The sequence below is a fragment of the Alexandromys fortis genome, unplaced genomic scaffold (assembly GCF_014885135.2).
Source record: "Alexandromys fortis isolate MF-2015 unplaced genomic scaffold, M_Fortis_MF-2015_v1.1 scaffold_51, whole genome shotgun sequence".
Lineage (NCBI taxonomy): Eukaryota > Metazoa > Chordata > Mammalia > Rodentia > Cricetidae > Alexandromys > Alexandromys fortis.
In genome coordinates this window covers 6,699,139-6,720,583 of record NW_026067925.1, presented here as the reverse complement: position 1 = coordinate 6,720,583, position 21,445 = coordinate 6,699,139, and the positions used below count along the sequence as shown (strand labels likewise).

Here is a 21,445-nt window from a genome sequence, read left to right as displayed (position 1 = left end):
ATTGTATACGTCTTTTCTTTAATGTATATTTGCTGCCTTGGACTAGGTGAAATCTAAACTTTGGAAAAAAAAAAAACCCAAGAGTATGTCAGAGTGATCAGCACAGGAGCTCAGAGGTCAGGGAAAGTAAGTTGAGATTAGAAGGTGGACTAGTGTGCACCGTGCAGGCCATGGCTACAAGGTCGTGAGAGAATACAAGGCAGTTGCTTGTTAGTTCTCCAACAAAGACTTTCCAGAGAGGATAGCAGGAACCATGTGACCCTCCAGGGTCTAGGTCAGAGCCGTCTACCTTTGTAGTTTTCCATCCTCGGCTGCAGGATAGGGCCGACAGAACTGTGATAAAATGTGATGTTCTTCAAATCAATACTTCATTGAATCTGGTAGTTTGTTAGTTACTGTACTAGATATAGTGGGCACTCATTTGAGGTCCTGCAAAATACTGTTAGACTACTGTGGCCACTGTGGAAATCAGTGTGGAGGTTTCTTTACAAACCAAAGATAGAATTATCATAAGATAAAGCTATATCACCCCCGAGTAGGTACCAAAGGGATCTAAGTCAGCCTATTACAGAGATACTTGCACATCTGTGTGTATCAATCACAGAGATACTTGCCCATTAGTGTTTAGCCCTACACTATACACAATAGCCAAGGCATAAAAGTAAGCAAAATGTCCATCAGTGGATAAATGGGTAGAGGAACTGGTGTATGTTCACTAATGTTCCATTCCACTGTAATGAGGAGTAAAATTGTACCATTTTCAGAAAAATACCTGGAACCAGCAAAATAAGCCAGATGGACAAATATCATGTATTTCCTCTCATATGTGGAATCCACATTTTTTTTAAATAGTGCACATATACTGCACGAAACTAGAGGGCACTGTGGAGGGGAAGGAGGGTGTTGAAAGGGAGAAGGGAATGGGAAAGGGTGTGGTTGTTCGAATGGAAAGTCCCCCATAAGTCTCAGGGCTTTGAATACTTACTTGGTCTGCAGTTGGTGACTGTTTGGGGGAGGGCTAGGAGGTGTGGTCTTAAGGAAGGAAATGTCACTGAGGACTGGCTTTGGGGTTTCCCAAGACTCACCCTGTTTTCAGTGCCCTCTCTGCTTGCTGTTTGTGGTCTGAGATGTGAACTCTCAGCTGCTCTTGCTGCCTTGCCTGCTTGCTTCCACGTTTGCCCACTGTGATGGGCATGGACTGTGATGGGCGTTCCCTGTGGAACGTCAGGCCTCAAATAAACTCTCTTCTATAAGTTGGCTTCACCCTGGTGTTTTTATCACAGCAGCAGAAGGCCTGGCAGAGACAACGGGTGACAGGGAAAAAGAAACAAATTTGACATGATTTCTCTCATGTGTGGAGCACACACACATAAACATGCGTACATACATATTACATGAAAAACCCAGGGGGCTTAAGGGGAGGGTACCATCAGGAAGATGGAGGGAAAGGTAGGGAGCACAATGGGAGGGTAAATATGAGTGAAATATAATGAAATGCATGTCTGAGAATGTCATAATAAAGTCCGTTGTGATGTATACTAGCTAAAATGTTATAATTTAATAACGTGATCATATGTTAATATTAATTATGAGTGATGAAACACAGTTAGGATGCGGTAATTTAATAACACAGACTGGGATATTGCAGTCTGATAAATTCTCTGGAGTAGGAGGAGTAAGTGCAGGGCATCGTGAAACCTACTCCAGGCTCAGAGGGGAGCTTCTGTGGGTCTTCTCAGCATGAGTCACCCAAGCTCGAAAGGATACACACTTCTTTATCCAGGCAATGGCAGAAAAGCATTCTGGGTCCAGAAGGCATGTTTTATATGCTAGGCAGCAAAGGCGAGAATGGACGGCTTTCTGAGGACTACTCATGGCAGGTCAGTTTGATTGGAGTAGAAAGCGCACTGTGACACACATAGAAATCAGCTGAGAAGACAGCCTTTTCTGGTGTACCAGTTGTTAGTAGTCCTATTCAGGAGAGGCACGGTCAGGGAAAGCCAAGTTCTCTGGAGGACTGAGCCAAGAGAAGAGATTCGGTAGACATCAAGGAAGATGACAGCGGTTTAACCTCAGCACTCACGATGGCGGACTTCTGTGATTTCAGGCCAACCTGGTCTACACAGAATGTTTCAGGAGAGCCAGGGCTACATAGTAGGACCCTGTCTCAAAGCAAAACAAAACAAAATTAATGCCATTTAACTGGAAGGGATGAGGTATAGTTACTTCTGGCATCCTCATGTTGCGGAAACGAGTTAACATAGCCAAGGTAGATGGTTATAACGATAAAGGGCTGTTTGCAACACTGGTCTATGGTCAACATCTGGTGACTTCAAACTCAGGAGCCTTTCCCCCAGTGTGTGACAGGCATGGCTCACTGTGGCTACACTGATGGTATTGACATCAGTTTTATATACTGAACAACCGCTGTCCTTCTGGGAGCCTAAAATTAGCCAGGGGCTGCAGGGGATCAACCTTCAGGAAAATCTCTTGTCCATCTGCATCGCTCCACTGGCTGGCGGCATTTCCTACAGGAGGTACCGTTCTCATGCCTGATATCACCGGAAGGGGACCCTTGATTTCCCCACGCCTTTGCTCCTGATGCTCTCCCGTTGCTGACTCTACTTGGTGCTCCTTCAACATAATGAATTATGGCCGTGATTTTGGCCATATGCTGAGTCTCATACGCCATCTGGACAAATCCCTGAAAGTGGCTGTGCTTTGTACTTCTCTGCCGCAGTCCCCTGCAGCAGTAACTCGGGGGTTAAGAACACAGAAGGAGGGGTAATTATGGGATGGGGGCAACCACATGCTCTTCTTTACGTTTTCCTGTTTAGTTGCCCGTATTCCCCCACCTGGGTTATTTGGAGTTGGCATTTAGCTATTGACTGTTTGTTGCTTACAATATTAATTTACCTGGAAAACATGTTCCCCCTCAACATGCTTCCATTTGTTCAGCCAGTCCTTGGTAAGATGTCCCTGGACATTTGAAATCGGGTAAGCATTTTAAAGGCCATTAGTGATGCTTAGAAGTAGGAACCGAGTGTTCGAAGAGGTCACCACCACACTGGGAAGATTCGCCTCTGAAAAGCAGAATAGCATGCGTTTCGGACATGAAATTTTTCCATATGAAGATATTTTTGCCATTGAGAAGTTGCCCAGCATGTTCCCATATTTGTTGATGGGCATGGTGGGTAGCTGATGTCATCATACACTTTATGCTTACTTCAAAGTAGATAGATTGCGTTTCAGGTCCGCTCTCATGTGAGCAATGTTTCCTCTCCCGCTGTTAAAACATACTTACAATTAATATTCAGGACCTGTTCACCTCTTGGCAAGGCTCCCTAAATTCAGCGTGATTTCCATCTTCTCCAGCTGAGTATGCCTTCTGTGGGGGAGGTCAGCTCAATTTCCCATAGTAGAGTGAAGAGATCCACCTCTGCATGCAGGGAAGGACCCTTCGGCTGGCTCTTTCCACTTAGGCACAGTGAGGAGGGGTGATCTACAAATTACCCAGCCAGCACACCGTGCCGCGGGGAAGCAGTGTGAGCATGGTGCCTGCTGCTCACGCCTCACAGAAAGCCCTCCAGTTAACTAACAGCACACATTTGTGTTACCCTGGGAAACTAAGGGGTTTTGATTGGAGCTGTCAGCATTCTAAGGAAACATCAGCCAATGAAGTTAGTTCATTAAGACGTCAACCCCCTTATTCAGAGTTTTAGATTCTAATGGTATGGCCTATTTTTTCCTCCATGGAGGAAAATAGAAATTAAACTTTCAGCATCACGACTCTGGTAAACGTCTCCTCTTGCTCAAGCAGAAGAACACTGCCATGTGATAGGTCCCCTTGGCCAAGGCCACTGTCATTCCTTGACAAATGAATATAAGTGTTCATTTGAAAGCACACTTTCTGGATTTTCCTTTGATCATGTATGTTTTACTAAATATTTTCCCCAGCTTATTGGAGTTGGTGTGAATTGCCTCGCAGACAATTGGTCTCAAAGACATATATCAGCTCATATTTTCAGTTGTATGTGTGTGTTCTGAGATGCTTGTGGTCCCAGCATTCCACTCCTGTGTTTTATTACAGTTATTTCCATATCTTATGTCACTATTAAGATTGTGAAGGTGTTTAAGATGTTTATTTCTAATGAAGCGAGTACTTCCATGGGTTTGAGATTCAGGTAGGAATGAAGGACAAGGAATGGGTACCCAGCAGGCATCAACTAAAACTCACTGGGCAGACTGGCCTCTGAGCGACACTCAGAGCAACCATCCTGGATATCGTTTGTCTGGTTTAGCAAAGTAGCAGGACAATGCATGGGTCTCAGGCGGCTGGGGTAGTGGGAGCCGAATGTGTGTATCCCCGTGCAGGTCTAAGCCTCATTCTCCAGCGGGGAGAGAGCTACAGTGAGAACGCTGTCCAAAGTGTGATGCCTGAAGGAGCAATTGCCCTGTCTCCCAACTGAGTAATCAGTGGGGTACCATTATCAGAAATGAAACAAGAGCCAATTTGTCTCTTTACTTTTCTTTCTCCTCTGATTTTGTTAATTTCCAAATGATCGAGGAAGATTATTTTTCTGCTCTTTGGGCAGTGCTATGCCGTTTTTATCATTTATCAAAAGTGGTAGTTAAGATATGATTAGGAAGAAGGAAAACTTGCTGAAGTGTTTGCTCATGAGACTGTGTGGAACTCTTAAATCAATGGTTCAAAATGGGACACTTAAATTCGACACATCTTGTCAAATACTCCACAGTCGAAAGCGGCGTTTCTTGGGATTTTGAGCAACGTATTTGGTGATCTCTGGAGTAGTTCTATTTGTTAAAACTGCCAAATCCTGAGACGATACTGTAAGTAGCTTGTACTGTGTCTTCTTTTTTAATTTTCATATTAATGTTTAAATGCCTTTTGTTCTAACATAAATGGATTTTGCTTAACAAATCTTGCTCGTAATTAGGCTCTTACCAGCTTAAACTGGCTCCTGGAAGCGTGCAACACATCTCTTCTTCATTAGTTCTCCTAATTGAGTTACAGAAGATGAAATATTATTATGCCACAAATAATTGTGTCTTACTTGCCTTTTTCTTGAAGCTTTTCAAAAGAGTTTATGATTTTTTTAATGACAGAAATGTTTTATTTTCCCCTTAGCTCTATACTTCAGCCCTGAGTCTAACACTATTCCTTGCAACAGCTGAGGTGCATCTTACAGATCCTTAAATTTTATTAATTCTTAATTTTTACCTAAGTGCTTATTATATTTTCTCTGATCCTGCTGGCATTGAAAGCCTGACAACGCGTTCCACAAGACTTGGTGAGAACGTCACACACAAAAGATCCAAAGCCCTTTTCACTTGCTTTCCACTAGTGAATTTGTAGCTCATTAGTGATACGGATCTGGGTAGATAGACAACTTTGCTAATTGTGGAAAACATCATCTATACATTATTTTTATTACCCACAAGAGATAGTCATGTGATTTTGAAAAGTTTTCTATCATTTTTATTATTTCCTTAACAATAAGGACTTGCCTACTCTGTGACTCCTGAGCTAAGGCGGTAGAAGGGACAAGTTCCGGGGTAGCCTCTTCCAGTGCTAGCTGTTGTGTTTGTTTATCATCTGCCATCCCCAAATCTCTTCTTTCTGGCTTCTTGAAGGGAATCTTCCAAATGGTTGAGAAAGTATAAACATTTTACTTCCCTGAGAAGAAAGAGGCAGGGGGAAATCCAATTCCCCAAAGAGAAGTGAAATTTATTATTCCATAAGGTAATGCATTGCTTGAGGGTCCTGACCGGCCCTGGCTTCTGTCCATCGTAGTTTCTATCATGTGTGTTTTCTAAAAGACAGTTTCGTTTTAGAGACTTTAGGCTCACCGCAGGATTACAGAGGGTGTAGACGATGCTCCTGCCCAACACGTGCCAACCCTCTCCCATCCTCCTGACCTCTCCACCATGCACCTCCTTGTTCCCGGCAGCAGACCATGTCACTCGGTGTCTGTCATACCTTGGGATTCATTCTCAGCCCCGAACATTCTTGTGTTGGGAATGGCGGATATGGCAGACATCAGTTGTGACTGTGTTGCGTGGAGTGGTCTCCCTGCCCTAAACACCAACCTGTTCGGTTTTCCTTTCCTTTGTCGTCCCTTCAGCCACCAGTTTCGTCGGTGTCTCCCCAGTTACCTTTTCAGACTGGCTTCTTTTGCTTAGCACCGTGCATCTAACGTTTCTTTCTGTCTCTTCATGGTGTCACACATAGCTCATTTGTTCTTAGCGCTAATTACGCCTACCTCGTCCAGGTTCCTATACTTGTCTATCCATTCAGTCACCGTAGGATGTCTTGATTGTCTTCCAGTTTGGGCAATCAGGGACAGTGATGTTGTAAGATTGCAAGATTCTGTGTAGAAATTAGCTTTCAATCCTATTTTGATAAGAATCACCAAATCAGACTACTCTGTCAGGTGGTAAAGTATATTTGATATTTAAGAGATTGTTAAAGTCTAGAAAATGGCTCAGTTGACAAAGCAAAGCAAGGCTGATGACCTCAGTACAATCTGTGGATCCCCTGTAGTGAAAGGAGAGGGTTTTTCTTTGACCTACATACACGCATTGTAGACATGAATGTACAGGACCCCAATAAACAGACAAACAAACAAACAGGCGTGATTTAAAAGAGAAAATGAAGTGCCAGGTCTTCTGCAGGTTTGCTGCTGGTTGCATTCTGCCACAGTGAGGGCGGCTCCTGTTGCCCCACCCACCTCTCACCCTGCTGGTGCTGGGTGTCCTCAGTGTTGAGTTTTGACTGTTCTAATCTGTATGTAGCAGAATCTCATGGCTGCTTTAATTTTCATTTTGCTGATGACATATGATGAAGAACATCTTCTCGTGTGCTTATTTACCATCTGTATCCATTATACATTTTTAATTCAAAGCCATTAGGATTGAAATAGGTTGTAAGGGAGAGACAGTAGGAGGGAGGGAGGGAGAGAGGGAAGGAGGGAGGGAGGGAGACCCCTTCTAAATAAACCACCTCCTCAGAAACTGCCTTCTTCTTGCTGTTGTGCACACAGCTGCACCCTTCTGCACATAGCTGTTGCAAGCAGACTTTGCGGGAGAAGGAAGAGGCTGATGGGTACGGAGAGCTTGTTATGCTTCAAGGTTGGTGTTAAATGCTTCAGCCCATTGCTTGTTGTTTTAATCACAAAAACTCCTCTGGAGTAGACGAAATTATCATCTCTATGTAGCAATTGAGGAAACCGAGTTGGGAGGAGCCCATAGGTCACAGCACAGAGATTAGGACCTGACTCAGTGACTGGACTTTGGGCCCATCGTCTTTACCCTTGACTGTTGAATTAAAGAATGTAAAATGTCCGAAGACAAAAGTATGGGGAACGCTTTGCAAGAGACTCTCTAGCATGAATGGAAACACATATTTTCCATTTGGTTCACTTGACTGATCCATCATGCCCAGTTCTCCTGGCTTTGTCTGCCTTTGTTTCCTCTTGTGTTTGTAGCCTGCTGAAATCATACTTGGAGGAAGGTTTTGCCATGAAATCTGTGAAGATCTCCATCCAGTCAGTGGCTGTGAATTGAGCTTTATTCTTTACTCAGTGAAACATAGGTAAATAACCTCACTGAGTCAAACTTTTCATTTTCTCGTCTGTAAACCTGAACGCTGGCGTTACTGGGATGGCAAATAAAATTGATACTCTGCAGCTGTTTACTGAAAGGATGGATTTTATTTCTCTTCTCCACTCCCTTTCCTCCTCCTCCTCCTCTTGGAAAAGATGCTCGTTCACTTGGCAGGATGAAGTAGGGAGACAGGGATGAGGGGCATCAATTACATTCCTGCTAATTTGCTGGTATCTTTTTTCCCCTCATCAACTTTATTGAGCAATAATTTTATACAATTAAATGAATCTATTTAATTGGATGAGTTTTGACAGTTTTATACTCCCTTGAAACCACAGTCACAATCAACACATAGCACATCCCCCCATCTCTCTCTCTCTCTCTCTCTCTCTCTCTCTCTCTCTCTCTCTCTCTCTCTCTCTCTCTCTCTCTCTCTCNCTCTCCCTCTCTCTCTCTCTCTCTCTCTCTCTCTCTCTCTCTCTCTCTCTCTCTCTCTCTCTCTCTCTCTCTCTCACACACACACACACACACACACCATTATTAGGAAAAATAAAGTTATTTGAACATAAGCATCATGATATTAAACAGTTGCGTTTCTAGAGAATGCCGCTGCTAGGCAACATAGACGGCTTGGATACACTGAAAGAAGGGATAATCTCCAGCAGAGTGGGGCAGTGTGAGGTGTTCTCGCACTACTCAGAACGGTGTGCAATTCAAAGCTTAAACAGATCTTTAAAGTTAAACACTTCGTTGCATTTTACTTATCCCCCCCCCGTGTGTGTGTGTCTGTGCATGCATGCATGCATGTGCGCGCGTGCATGTGTCCTGCCTTGGCATGCATGTGGAGGTCAGACAACTACTTGTGGGAGTTGGTTTCCTCATTCCCTGTAAGTCCTAGGACTTGCGCTTAGGATGTCAGGCTCCGTGGCGTGTGCCTTACCCACTGACCCTTCATTAGTCCCTGAATTGTTTATTTCTGGAATTGTTCATGTAATGTTCTCAGGTCATAGTTGTCTCCAGGTGGCTGAAACAGCAGTAGGGAAAGTGACAGATGAGAGAAGGCACATCTGTCTCTTCTTGCGATCCAGCCTCTCCACAAGGCTCAGCCTTTCACTGATGGCTTTTTTCACTGTCTGGTGATTTGAGGTGTATGTAAGTGACATCACTGTCACTCTCCCACCTAACTTACCTCACTGGCTCTGTGGTATTCAGACACATCTCTTCCATTGGGTATTGTTTCTATTACTGAGCATTATTCCATTTTGAATACATATTGCATTTTTATCGATTTCCTATTATGATATATGTAATAGTACTTTCTCATGGGGACTGCCAGCCCCCAAATAATAACTGAAGGCTTGGCCTTTAGCTTAGGCTTATTCCCAGCAAGCTCTTATACATTAAATTAACCTGTTTCTATGAATCTATGTTTTACCATGCAGCTTTTACCCCTCTCCCATTTTGGGGGGGGGAATAGAGTTTATTTAGTGGTTATGGAGGGGGAAGGGGAAGAGAGGGGGCATGGCAGGATAGAGTATAGGTCAAAGGTCATATGGCTGGGTTGATGCCCCAATCCCTACGATGGTAGTCTTGCTTGGTCATAGGAGATGACCAGACTACGTATCCCATATTATTAGGACTCTTAACTGAGGTCATCCTTGTAGATTTCTGGGAGTTTCCGTTGCACCAGCTTTCTATCTGACCCTGAAATGACCCCTTTCCAGTTCTCTTTCAACACTCCCCATCCCATCCCACCCCACACCTGATCCCTTGAGTTCTCAACCCCACCTTCCCCCAATCTACCCATGAAATCTCTTCTATTTTTCCTTCCCAGGGAGATCCAAGTGTTCCCCCATTGAGCCTTCCTTGTTACCTAGTCTCTCTGGGGCTGTGGATTGAAGCTTGGGTATCCTTTACTTTACAGCTACTATTCACTTATAAGTGAGTACCAACCATGTTTGTCTTCCTGGGTCTAGGATGATTTTTTCTAGTCCTATCCATTTGCCTTCGATTTTCATGTTTTAAACAGCTTAGTAATATTCCATTGTGTAAATGTACCACATTTTCTTTATCAGTTATTTAGTTGAGGGGCATCTAGGTTATTTCTAGGTTCTGTCTATTACAAATAAAGCTACTCTGAACATAATTGAGCATATGTCTTTGGGGTATGATTGAGCATCCTTTAGGTATAGGCTCAAGAGTGATCTAGCTGGATGTTGAGGTAGATCAATTCCTAATTTTCTTAGAAACTGCCACATTGACTTCTAAAGCTACTGTACAAGTTTGTCCTCCCAACAGCAATGGAGGAGTGTTTCTCTTGCTCTACATCCTCTCCAACATGAGCTGTCAATGTTTTGATCTTCTCCACTCTGACAAGTGTAAGATAGAATCTCAGAGTTGTTTTGATTTGCATTTTCCTCATGACTAAGGATGTTGAACATTTCTTTAAGTGTTTCTCAGCCATTTAAGAGTCTTCTTTTGAAAATTCTCTGTTTAGATCTGTATCTATAAAAATAATTGCACACTGACACCAGCACAGCAGTGGTGCTGCCCTTCAGATGCCTTGAGTCCCTGAGCATCTTGCTGTCCTCAGACCCCTCCTATCGAGCCATCTGTCCTCCTCTGCTGCTTGTATTTAGAAAATAGTTCCTTGTGGAAACCACCAAGATTTTCCTGAAGGAATTTATAGTTTACTTTGTATTAACTTTTGGATTTGAACTGAGATACAGGCTACCACCCAGTTTCTCCTCAGCTCCCTCAGGGTTCTTGTGGTGGGTGATGAGATGTTCCCTTTCCCACTGACTTTCCTTTGGAAAGCAGCTTGAAGACGGACGCTAAATAACTGTTTTGTTATATGTAATTTTACCGTGTTAAAGTCTTCTCTTTATTTAAATAGAAAAGGGGCAATTGTAGTAAAGAGGCTGCTACTTAGTTCCCAGCCGCTTAACCCTGAAATAACCACACAGAAATTGTATTAATTATATCACTGCTTGGTCCATTAGCTCTAGCTTCTTATTGGCTAGCTCTCACATATTAATTTATCCCATTTCTATTAATCTGTGTATTGCCATGTGGCTGTGGCTTACTGGCTAAGTTTCAGCGTGTGTCTCCAGCAGGGCTGCATGGCTTCTCCTCGACTCTGCTTCCTTTCTCTGAGCATTCAGTTTAGTTTTCCCTGTCTAGCTAAGTTCTGCTCTGCTATAGGTCCAAAGCAGTCATTTATTAACCAATGGTAATCACAACATACAGAGGGGAATCCCACATCAGGAAATGGTGTGGGAAGTCCTTTTGTATATGTGTTGCTTCTGTTGGTTAATGAATAAAGAATCAGTCTTGGCCTGTGATAGGGTAGAGTAGAGCTAGGCAGAGAAAACTAAACTGAATGCTGGGAGAAAGAAGGCAGAGTCAAGAGATGTCATGTAACCAGGAACAGATGAGCCAGAACCTTGCTGCTAAGCCACAGCCACATGGCGATACACAGATCAGTAGAGATGGGTTAATTCTAGATGTAAGAGCCAGCTAGCCATATGCTTAAGCTATTGTCCAAACAGTGTCATGATGGGGGAAGCTTTGTTAACCAGTCACCTCTAAGAAGTGGAACCTAATTAAGGCATAGCTACCTGGAGCCCAGGAAGAAATGCTAGCACGGACCAGGTGCTTGCTACTCTCTGGGTGATTCCCGCGAGACACAGCAGAGCTTGGACTTCCCATTCTCATGGTGTGAGTTTCCCCTTATAATAAGTAAAAATATAATTGTTTTTCTTCAAGGTGGCCTGGTTATTTCATGAATGGAGTTAACATTTACAGTGTCGTAAGGTATATAGTCTCTGTGTGATTATTTCAGTTCTAAGCAGCTGGGAAAGAATGAGCAGCCTCCTACTACAGCAGCTGGCCATGCTTATGTGGTCTCACATATGAATTCTGACATCTATCTTTTTTTCCAATCCAAGCTTCCCTGGTCTGGCTTTTTAGTGAGCTTTTGGGTCAATTAGTAAGTGTCCTCTGTCATACTCAGTCTTTCTCCCATTCCTCTTCTGTTTAAGTCGATTTGGATATTTTTGTTTTCTTTCTTCTTCTTTTTTTGCCAATTCATATAAATTTTAGAACCAGATTATTGTCATTTTGGTTAGAATGCTATTGAATATAGACCACTTTCGGGGTGATTGACATTTTAATATCAGATCTTCTATCGATGGACATGGTCATCTCTTCATTTATTTGGAGGTCCTATTTAATTTCTCAAAAAATGCCTATCTCTTGATTGACATTTCTTCTGGGCACCTACTCTAGGCCAGTAAAGTTCAAAATGCCCTGCTCTTACTCCCACAGTTTCCCTATGGACATGTATTCCCCCCCCCCCAGGTCAACTGTGGCAACTGAGAATCACACTGTTAACACATGTGTTACTACCGGAGTTCCAAAGGCTCCCCTCTCTCCAGCAGTCCATACAAAGGAGCTCTTAGTCTCCAGCAGTCGATACATTTGGGGATCTCTAGTTGTATATTTGAAGAGATAATTAGCAATCATTGAATGCTCATTTCTCCCCTCCCCTAAGCAGAATTAAATCCATGTGCTATCTGACTTGCTAGCCGCATCCATGGGCGAATGGACTGATCGTTCGTTCCCCATCTCAAACTCACAGTGGACTTGTTATTAGAAAATCATGTTAGGGTGATCTCTGCAATACATGTTAATTAGATGATATTTCTCTCTCAGTTGTCTCATTTAGATACCACCGAGCATTAAATGTGTCTTAGGCTCTCAGCAGCATGCAGGAAGTGGCTAGGCTTCTCCAGAGCAGGAAAAATTGGTCTTCATCACATCTGCTGCCCATCAGCCACTGTCACCATCCTGACCTGCGTCTTAGCATTCATGGGAGTTCCTATATGGCAGACGGGGATTTCACCTGATAAACGTTTTCTGGGCCTTTAGTTTCGTGTAATGGTTCTTTCCTTCTCCTTTTAAGAGACAAGAAAAACGAATGGGCTGTTTTATACCCTCTCGGTGCTCGGATCTCCAGAGAGGGAAATGTTAAAAGGCATGGTGCAGCTGTTTTATGTTGCAGTTTATAATCTAATTAAATGTGTTTTATCCAGATCATTATGGACTTCATTAAAGCTGTACTTTTTATAAGAAAGATGATGAGTTAAATGGCTGCAGAATCATCTGGGTCTGTTAAATTTTGTGATCATATCAGAAGTGCCTGGTGGAGGGAAAATACCCAGATCTGCCTTTGAGATTTAGTTGGTCACTTAGTTCTGGAAAGTTCCTGCTTCCCCTTTTGCTCTTTAATTTTTTCCCCCTATGATTCGTAGTTTGGGTATGTAGTGTGCCAAAGGAAGCCTTGTTGCTCGGCTGCTGACGCTGTTGGGAGGTGTGGGAATATTTAAGGGGTGGGCATAGCTGGAGGAAGCAGGCAGCTGGAAATGGAAGTCTCTCTCTGCTTTCATCTCTGTCTCCCCTTTCCTCCTCTTTCCCTCACTCCCTCTTCTTCCCTCCCTTCCTCCTTCACCTCTCATACAGTGAGGTGAGCGGCTTTGTACCATCAGCTCTTTGTACCGTGCTGCAGGTACTGTCCCCGATGATCTTTGTCTTTGTCTTTTGTTATGGTCAGAGAGAGAGAGATGAAATGTCATTTCCTTGCTGTGAGGTTTTTTTTTTCCTTTTGTGCTTCAAACAAATTTTATAAGGTTCTTATTAGGTTGTGGGGAATCAATTTATTTATTAACTTTAAAAAGCTTGATATTTTAGGGGATTACTTTTTTGGGATCATGTTTGTTTATTTGTTCATATAATTTTTATATTCTTCAATGATATTTTCTATTTTTTCTACAGCATTGGTATATAGTTTCTGTTAAATCTATCCTGCATATGATATGTTAGTTTTATAAAGTTTCTTTTATTCATTTGAGCTTTTAGCTATTTCTAATATTCAAAAAGTTAGTTATTGTATAATTATCTTAAACATTTGTACTGAGTAAATTCTCACTAGTTTAGTATTTTTTTTACTGAAATTGCACTTTCAGTGTATATAATCTTATCTGTAAAGATGCTGCCCACATTTTCATATTTATTTTAAACAACTTCTTACATCAGACAGACCCTTAGGAACAATATTTTGGCAGTCATCTGTCAAATTTCTTTCTTAATAAAATTGCCTGTAGCATTTCTCCTTTGCTGAGCTGTTGGCTGTGGAATCCCACCCAGTTGTTTTCATCCTACTTAGTGATTCTCATGTTCCCCGTTTAAGTTTTTAGTTTTTTGTTTGTTTGTTTTTTAAAACAAGACTGATTTAGTGACCTAATTTGTTGTGTACGTGTACATATGGGACCTCATTAACTCGGTTATAAAGCTTTGGCCAGAACAGCGAGCTCTTGATCACACTGGTCCTGGAGAAAGGGGGCTGGAAATTAGTTGGCGAGTGTTTTGTTTCCTCAGCGACCCATGACCTCTAGCGCCTCTACTGAGGCAGAGGCAGAGCCTGCCTCCTTCCCAAATTAGTTCTTTCTTAATTCCTAAAGTCCACGGTGGTGTATATTGTTATTTCCTGCTAATTGGCCTATAAGCCATCACAACTTTCTCTAGGAAGTAAACCCAAGTAACAACTTTTTTTTTTTTTTTTTTTTTTTTTTTGGTAAAAGGAACTTCCTTTGATTTAGAAAAATAAACAGAGAATCAATTCATATTAGGTCTGCATCTAATAATGTAAGCAAGTTTCAAGGTAGAAGCAATTTGGATATTATTTTAGGGAATTACTTTCTGTCTTTAAAATAGAAACTTTGGACTAAACACATTTCAAGAGAACCCTGCTGAGTTCTCAGACAGCAGAGCTCAAAGGTAAAATCCGCCTTGTGTTCTGGACCCACAGGGAGCCCACAGCACTATGGGTAATCCTGACCAAGCCTAAAGGAGGGTGGGGTCAGGTTTGCTTTCAACTGGAGGTCCTGGAAATTCTTTGAGGGAGTCCTTCTGCTTTCTGCCGGTCTGCACTCAGGATTTTGCCTCTGGCAGAGTTCTAACTTCAGCCTGCATGAGAAAGGAAAATACATACAGTAATGGCTTTGGGCAGCTGCCAGGGAAAGACTAGCCCCTCCAACCATCACTTTCTATTATCCTTTACTGCTCATACGATACATTATTCATCATCCCCAAGTATGTTCATTATGAATGCTGTTTAATCACGTTTTAAAGGTAAACAGCATTTATCAAATTATCATCCAGCATCTTTCTCCAAGCCAGCCCCTTCCATTCTTCACCGCAAGCCTGTGCCCTGGGGGAGAACATGTGTGTTTATTTCTTGTCCCAGCGTCTGTCCAGAGGTTGAGAACTGCGCACGTGTTTTGTTGAGTTATTTCCCATGTTTCAGCTACCCCCCCCCCATATTAAAGTAATCATCTTGGTTTGCTAGTGTTGCTCCAACCTCAAGACATAGTTTAAATGTGTGTACTACTTTAGTTTGCTTTTCTAGGCCAGCCTGAATATCTATTGTGATACTCAAACATTTTTGTTGTTGTTTTGAATATATAAATATCACTATTCATTTTGTGTAGTATATACTGGCAATATTTATTTAATTGAATTGAATGATAACTGTATTGTTGGACCTTGGTTAATTATGTAATTTTGTGAAGAATATCAACAATTGTTCAATGTTTTTATTCCCGTAGTCAATTTTTAACATTGAGGGTAGTGGATAGAGCAGAATTAATTCATGGGTTCAGTACTTTAAAGGTGTACTGAATGCATGTGTTAACATGTAGTTATATCTAGGTAGTTAAGGTTGTGCAAAACCAAGCAGAGATATTCCAAGCGGCATATCTTCATACATTCCTTTAATCTTAATGTTCCTGAGGCAGAGGTAAACAGATCTCTGTGAGTTCCAGGCCAGCCAAGGCTCTACAGACCCTGTCTCAAAAACAAAAACAAAATATGGAACTGTGAAAAAGAGAAAACATTCCCAGCATGCTTTAGGACTCTCAGGGTACTAGGGATTATTATTATTATTATTCCATGAAAATCCATTTCTCCAGCCACACTGGTGCATTGGCACGTCAGGGCTCCCATCTTCCTCTTGTCTAACTGTAGCAAATGTATGGAAAGCTCATGGAGTCTCATGTCATTCTTGGGCATGGGGTCACACTATTCTCTGTTTGTTTCCAGCCTTAGTATTTGTGTTGCTGAAGTGAGCAGTGTATGGTTCCTAAAGTGGGGATTTATTTTGGAACCTACGGGTTTCCCCACCTTTGCTTTCTTAGCGTAGTATGTGTCCCCAGTTGCTCTCCCCCAGTCTGAGCCGTACCTACCAAGAGGAGCCTGTTCCAGATGCTCGTCAATGCTGTAGAAGGCGACAGTGCCAAGGCCGCTTTATACAAGGACTAGGTATAGAGAAATGGTGTCTGCCTGTCCTCTCTCTTCCTGGACACCACACACGCACCTTGCTTGTCGCTTTCTGTTGGGGCATGGCCTCTGGAGTCAGGCGGACATGGAGGCGCATCCTTAACATACTGGCTGTCAGTCATAGACCTACAACAGACTCTTTTAAACTTTTGAATCCTCCTTTTCCTCCACGGTGAAGCAAAAGAAATCAAGCTTGTGATGGAGAATGTTCGAGAAGTGTCACCCTGAAGTGCCACACAGAGCTCAGTAGCTGCCCATGTTACTGGTTTCGGCCAGGCATAGAAATGATGGTGAAAGTCTCTCCAATTGCCCAGACCATTCTGCTTCTGGTAAAAATAAAATCCCTATTATCTATCTGGAGTGAGCCCTGACTCCATCTGATATGCCCACCCACTCCGACTGTGAATGGCCTTGTGCTCCCATTATGACCCTTGCCTAGAGAGCATGCTCACTGCTGGCTTATTTTATGCATGCTTCAGCCCCACCAAAGCAGGGTGTGTTTGCATGAGAGCACATATCCACCCACACCCATGTGCACTCATTTTACAGAAAAAAATCAACTCTGAACAAAGAAGATAACCAGATTTGCTATGTGCGACGAGAAAGATGTTATGTGTGTTTCAGCATCCGTGAAATTTTGTCTTCTGATCTTTTTAATTTTTTTTCCCAAAACCACATTGGGGGAAGAGGAGGAGAAGATCTGAGCCTTTCACTTTGTGGGGATTCTGAGTTGTGTGTTCCCACCTAGTCTTCTATTTGCTTACCACGAGTTCTTCAACACCTGGACATTAAAGGGAGAAAGGGTCCAGTCATCTGCCTTGCACTTATGTGATTTTTCAAACACAATTCTAAGCAGCAAATATTAAGATACAATAGAATCAATGACATGTAAACCGCAAAGCTTCAGAGATATATAAAAACTTAGAAACCCAAAAGCGTGTGTGTGTTTAAGATGTTTTAATGAACAACCTCCACCGCCTTTGAAATAATCTTTTTTTTTTTAAATGAAAGAAGATATGGGGTCCATTCTGTCATAAAGGAGCGGGAAGTCCATTTATAACAAACAGTAGCACGAACAAAGCTCTACTGAAATCTTAATTCTCTGGTGGGCTTGGCCAAGGACAAAAGGCTTGGAAGCAAACTGTAACAAGCATTTGTCAGAAAAGGTAGATGGGGGAGGGGGAGGGAGGGAGGGAGGGAGAGAGAGAGAGAGAGAGAGAGAGAGAGAGAGAGAGAGAAGAGAGAGAGAGAGAGGAGAGAGGTAAGTGTATGTAAGTAACGACTGAACAAGTACATGAGAGGAATTTGTCCCATATTTATTTATCAAATACAGACAGTGACAGATGTATAAGGATAACCACACCTTAATTTGCATCAGGAAAAGACTTGAGACAATCTGAGCATCCATCAGTGTTTTTGCTGTAGTAACCATTCCTTGAGACAGTCATGCAAAACAACGGAGAAGCTCAGTGTCTTCAGGTGAAGCTAAGTTAGCACTCAGCTAATTTGATAAGAGTAACTCCCATGTGCCACACGGAGCATGGTCACTGTGTGTAAAGGAAAGGCAGTAGAGCACCTGAATGTGTTCACACAGAAAGTAGAACCCAAAGAAAGGTAACGTTGATGTCTCTGGACATAGAAAGTCCTAAGAGAGAGAGGATCTTCCTCTTCACTCTTCGGTGTAAAGGGAAGGAAATCTTACAGCCCATTTGGTTACAGTCTCACATAGCTTTTCATCAAGACTCCTAATTGAGATGTTTTTAGGATGATGGTTTCTCCGGTGAGATCTGTAAGACTGTGGGCAGAGCCACCGTGGCGTGATGGCTCTGGTGGCTTCATTGCACAAGCTGTGACCCATCTGCCCATGTCCGATTCTTGTCACGTGCATGCTTGTCCCAGAATCTCTGTGTTTCTCAGCCTTCTGGGAATCAGGGGTGCCGGGTATTTTTAGACAGTGTTCCCCTGCAGGCCCAGCTAATCCAGTTGCTTCTACCTATGGGCCTGACGTATTGGAACGTTTGTCTCGCTTGCAAGAAATGCTCATTAGTTGTTCATGCTGTCTTTTGAATATTTATTTTTATATAGAGCAAGTTGTATATCATCAACAAGCAAACATTTAGATAATCAGAGGACCAAAATACGGGGGGCACATGTGCACTTCTCAGATCTGTTCTCTCTCTCTCTCTCTCTCTCTCTCTCTCTCTCTCTCTCTCTCTCTCTCTCTCTCTCTCTCTCTCGTCTCCCTGGGCAAGATTTGCCTGTAGTGGAAGGACCTGAATATGGATGAGCCCGTGTTGCATGCCCATCTTCAGTTATAATTGCTTGCAGTAGGACAACAGGCAAAGAAAGTAGATGGGGGTTATAGGCAATCAGAGTCAAGGGCCCCACACCTGCCAGGTCCCATGAGCAGCACATAGTGTTCTGCAGAGCAGTGGGAACGCCGCTGCCCTGTGACAAGAGGTTCCAATTAATGTGGCTCAGGTGCATCTGTCTGTCAGTAGCTCACCTCAGGAAGCGACAGCCTGTCCTGCTGCAGGAGTCGGTCAAAGGGCTCATTTGGTAAGTGCACCAAGCGGCAACCTGGGACCTGAGCTGAGTGACCGGGATCCTGTTCCCTGCTCATTTACCTCAAGTCAGGAGTAGCAGATAGCTGACAAGGAATCATGGCTGGCAGGCTCCTAAGGAGGAGGCCTTTGTATGGTAAATTCCATTCTGAAAGCATATGCTCCTCAGACACAAGGTTATAGAAGAGATCAGCGCGGCAGATTGCTAGATCTGGGTCACTGAAATAAAAATGTGTTAATTTTGGAATGAAGACCTTGGCATCCTAAATTAGAATCGATGAGTTTAAACAGGACTGTCTGGTGATTATGTATACTGGGTGGTGACCTGGCAGTCAAGAGGTTGCGTCAAGATGTATTTTGGAAGCTAGCCATTATATGGTCCATTGTGTATATGTTGGGGAAATGGGATATTGTGTGTGTGTGTGTGTGCGCGCGCGCGCGCGCGCGAGCGTGCGCGTTGTGTGTGTGTGTGTGTGTTTCCTTGTCTGTGTTTTCTCTTCCCATATTTGTGGAGTAGCCAGGAACTTTCCACAGATTCACTGATGCTTCATGGGCCAGGAGAGGACATAGGTCTCTGGGCATACTGAGGGAGTGTTGCAGCATCAGCGGAGCCCCATAGATTACCACAGCCCCTGAAAGACATGGTTGTGCACCCTCCAGGGTTGTCCACACGCCATCTAGAGCTGCTGGTCTTCCCCTTCACTCTGCCAGCTTTAGCCGCACCACCCATGCCGATCCCAGGCCAGAGCCCACTTACCCGTCTTTGCAGGTTTGCTCCGTAGATCTCTTCTCCCTTTGTTCTCTTTCTTTAGCTAGGTGTGAGCATTTAAGCCCAGAAGACCCTGCCTCACACATTCTGTGTTCTTCGCTAACTGCAAAAGAGCATACTATTGAAGTTTTGGCTTCGATTCTTCTCTTGTGACTGTGGTTCCTGGCAAACTACATTACTGTCCCTGCAGCCAGTTCTGTTATTCACAGTGTGTGTGTGTGTGTGTGTGTGTGTATGTGTGTGCGTGCATGTCTTTCTTTATGTTTTCTCTTCCCATATTTGTGTGTGTGTGTGTGTGTGTGTGTGTGCATGTGTCTTTCTTTGTCTGTGTTTTCTCTTCCCATATGTGTGTGTATGTTTGGCATGCGTGTACGTGTGCCCATATGCATGCGTTGTATGCATGGGTGGATTAGTATGCATTTCTATATGTGTGCAGAGGCCTCTAGGAAGGTATCAAGTATCCTGTTCTTATCCTTCCCTGCTTTCTTCCTTGGAGATGGTGTTTCTCACTGATCTTGAAGCCGGCAAGCTCCAGAAACCCTCCAGTCTCTGTTCCCAACAATTCAACCATCAAACACAGAGCCATGGCCACACCCGCGATGCCAGGGACCCAAGCTCAGATCCTCGTGCTTGTGCCCAAGTGCTCTTCCCTGCTGAGTCCTACCCTCGGCCACATACACATATTTGAAGAGGAAAATCGGTGGAATCCAAACCGCTCAGCTTTGTCATGGGAGTGCGATTTGATTCTCCTCCAAAGTCCTGATTTCTAGAAAAGCCTGTGCATCAGGGAGTATTTGTATTAGGATTAGAGCCTTTTTGTGAAGTTAGAGTTTCATTTGGTCCAGAAGGAAAGCTCATGAGAACACATGCAGTCTGTTTACAACTTCTTGAAGGGCGTGTCTCGAAGAACACTTGTAAATCTGTTACTGCTGTGGACTGGCTGGGCTAGACAGTTTTCCATATATTTAATAGCTGCTTAAATATCATTTAATTCCATGCATCATCTAATCACTGCAGTGATCTTCTGAAATATATATATTAGAATTACATATGATTTAGAACTGTTACTTTGAGGTACTTACAGACTCATACGTGTTTGTAAGATACAATGCAGAGAAAACTCTGAAGCCTTTATCTACTTCCCAAAGAGGTTACATTTTTGTCTTTGTCTTTTTCATGTCATGCTAGGGGTGGAATGTGGGGCTTCATAGCTGCTGATCAGAGTCTCACGCATGCTGTGTATACACACTCTGCTACTCACCTCCGTCTCCAGTCCCAGTGGCAGCATTGTGCAAAACTGTCATCTGATATCACAATCAGGACCTTGGCATTGATGGAATGTGCCCATCACCGGGAGAGTCCCTCAGGTGGTCCTCTTACAGCTGTGCCCAGTGTCCTGCCACACCGCTCCAGCTTTAAAAATTGTGCATATATGCCCCATTTTACACTCTTTCCTTTTCAAGAATGTTATATAAATAAAATAAAATAGAAAATATTTGATAGTTTAGCATGAGCTTTCCCTTTAGCAGAGTTCTGTGCAGGTTCACTCCAGCTCTTGCATAGATCAGTCTATTATTCTTGTTGCTAAGGAGTAGTCCATGGTCTGGAGGGACCACAGTTTCCACCAGTAAAGTGCACCTGGTTTTTTTCTGTCAACCCCAAAGAAATCCCAGACAAGTCTCACTCAGTCCCTTTGGCCCCCAGCTCTCCCAGCATCCCTCAGTACTATGGCTCCTCCCAGTTCTCCCAGCATCCCTCAGTACTATGGCTCCTCCCAGCTCTCCCAGAATCCCTCAGTACTATGGCTCCTCCTTGCACTTCTTACCCCTCTGCTTCCCCAACTTTCCAGCCCAGGGGCTGGGCTTTGCTTCCCTTCTCCCAGCCCTGTCTCTTGTGTAAACCAGCCGTTTTGTCCATCTATGCTCTCCCTCACAGCTACACTACAATCCTTCTCCTCAGCCATATTTTGGAATGGCCATTTCCTCATTTTCATTTCAACTTCTAGTTTTTGCCTATTGCAAATGGAGTTTCTAAATATTTTTGGATATTTCTGGGGTACATGCTCAAGACTTGGGGGTGGTACACCCGT

At 43.3% G+C, this 21,445-nt stretch overlaps 1 protein-coding gene across 1 annotated transcript in view; it reads left to right on the top strand.

Annotated features, from left to right (window-relative positions):
- Window positions 1-21,445, top strand: part of Smyd3 (SET and MYND domain containing 3) — a 535,421-nt gene that overhangs the window by 312,056 nt on the left and 201,920 nt on the right. The window lies entirely within an intron of this gene.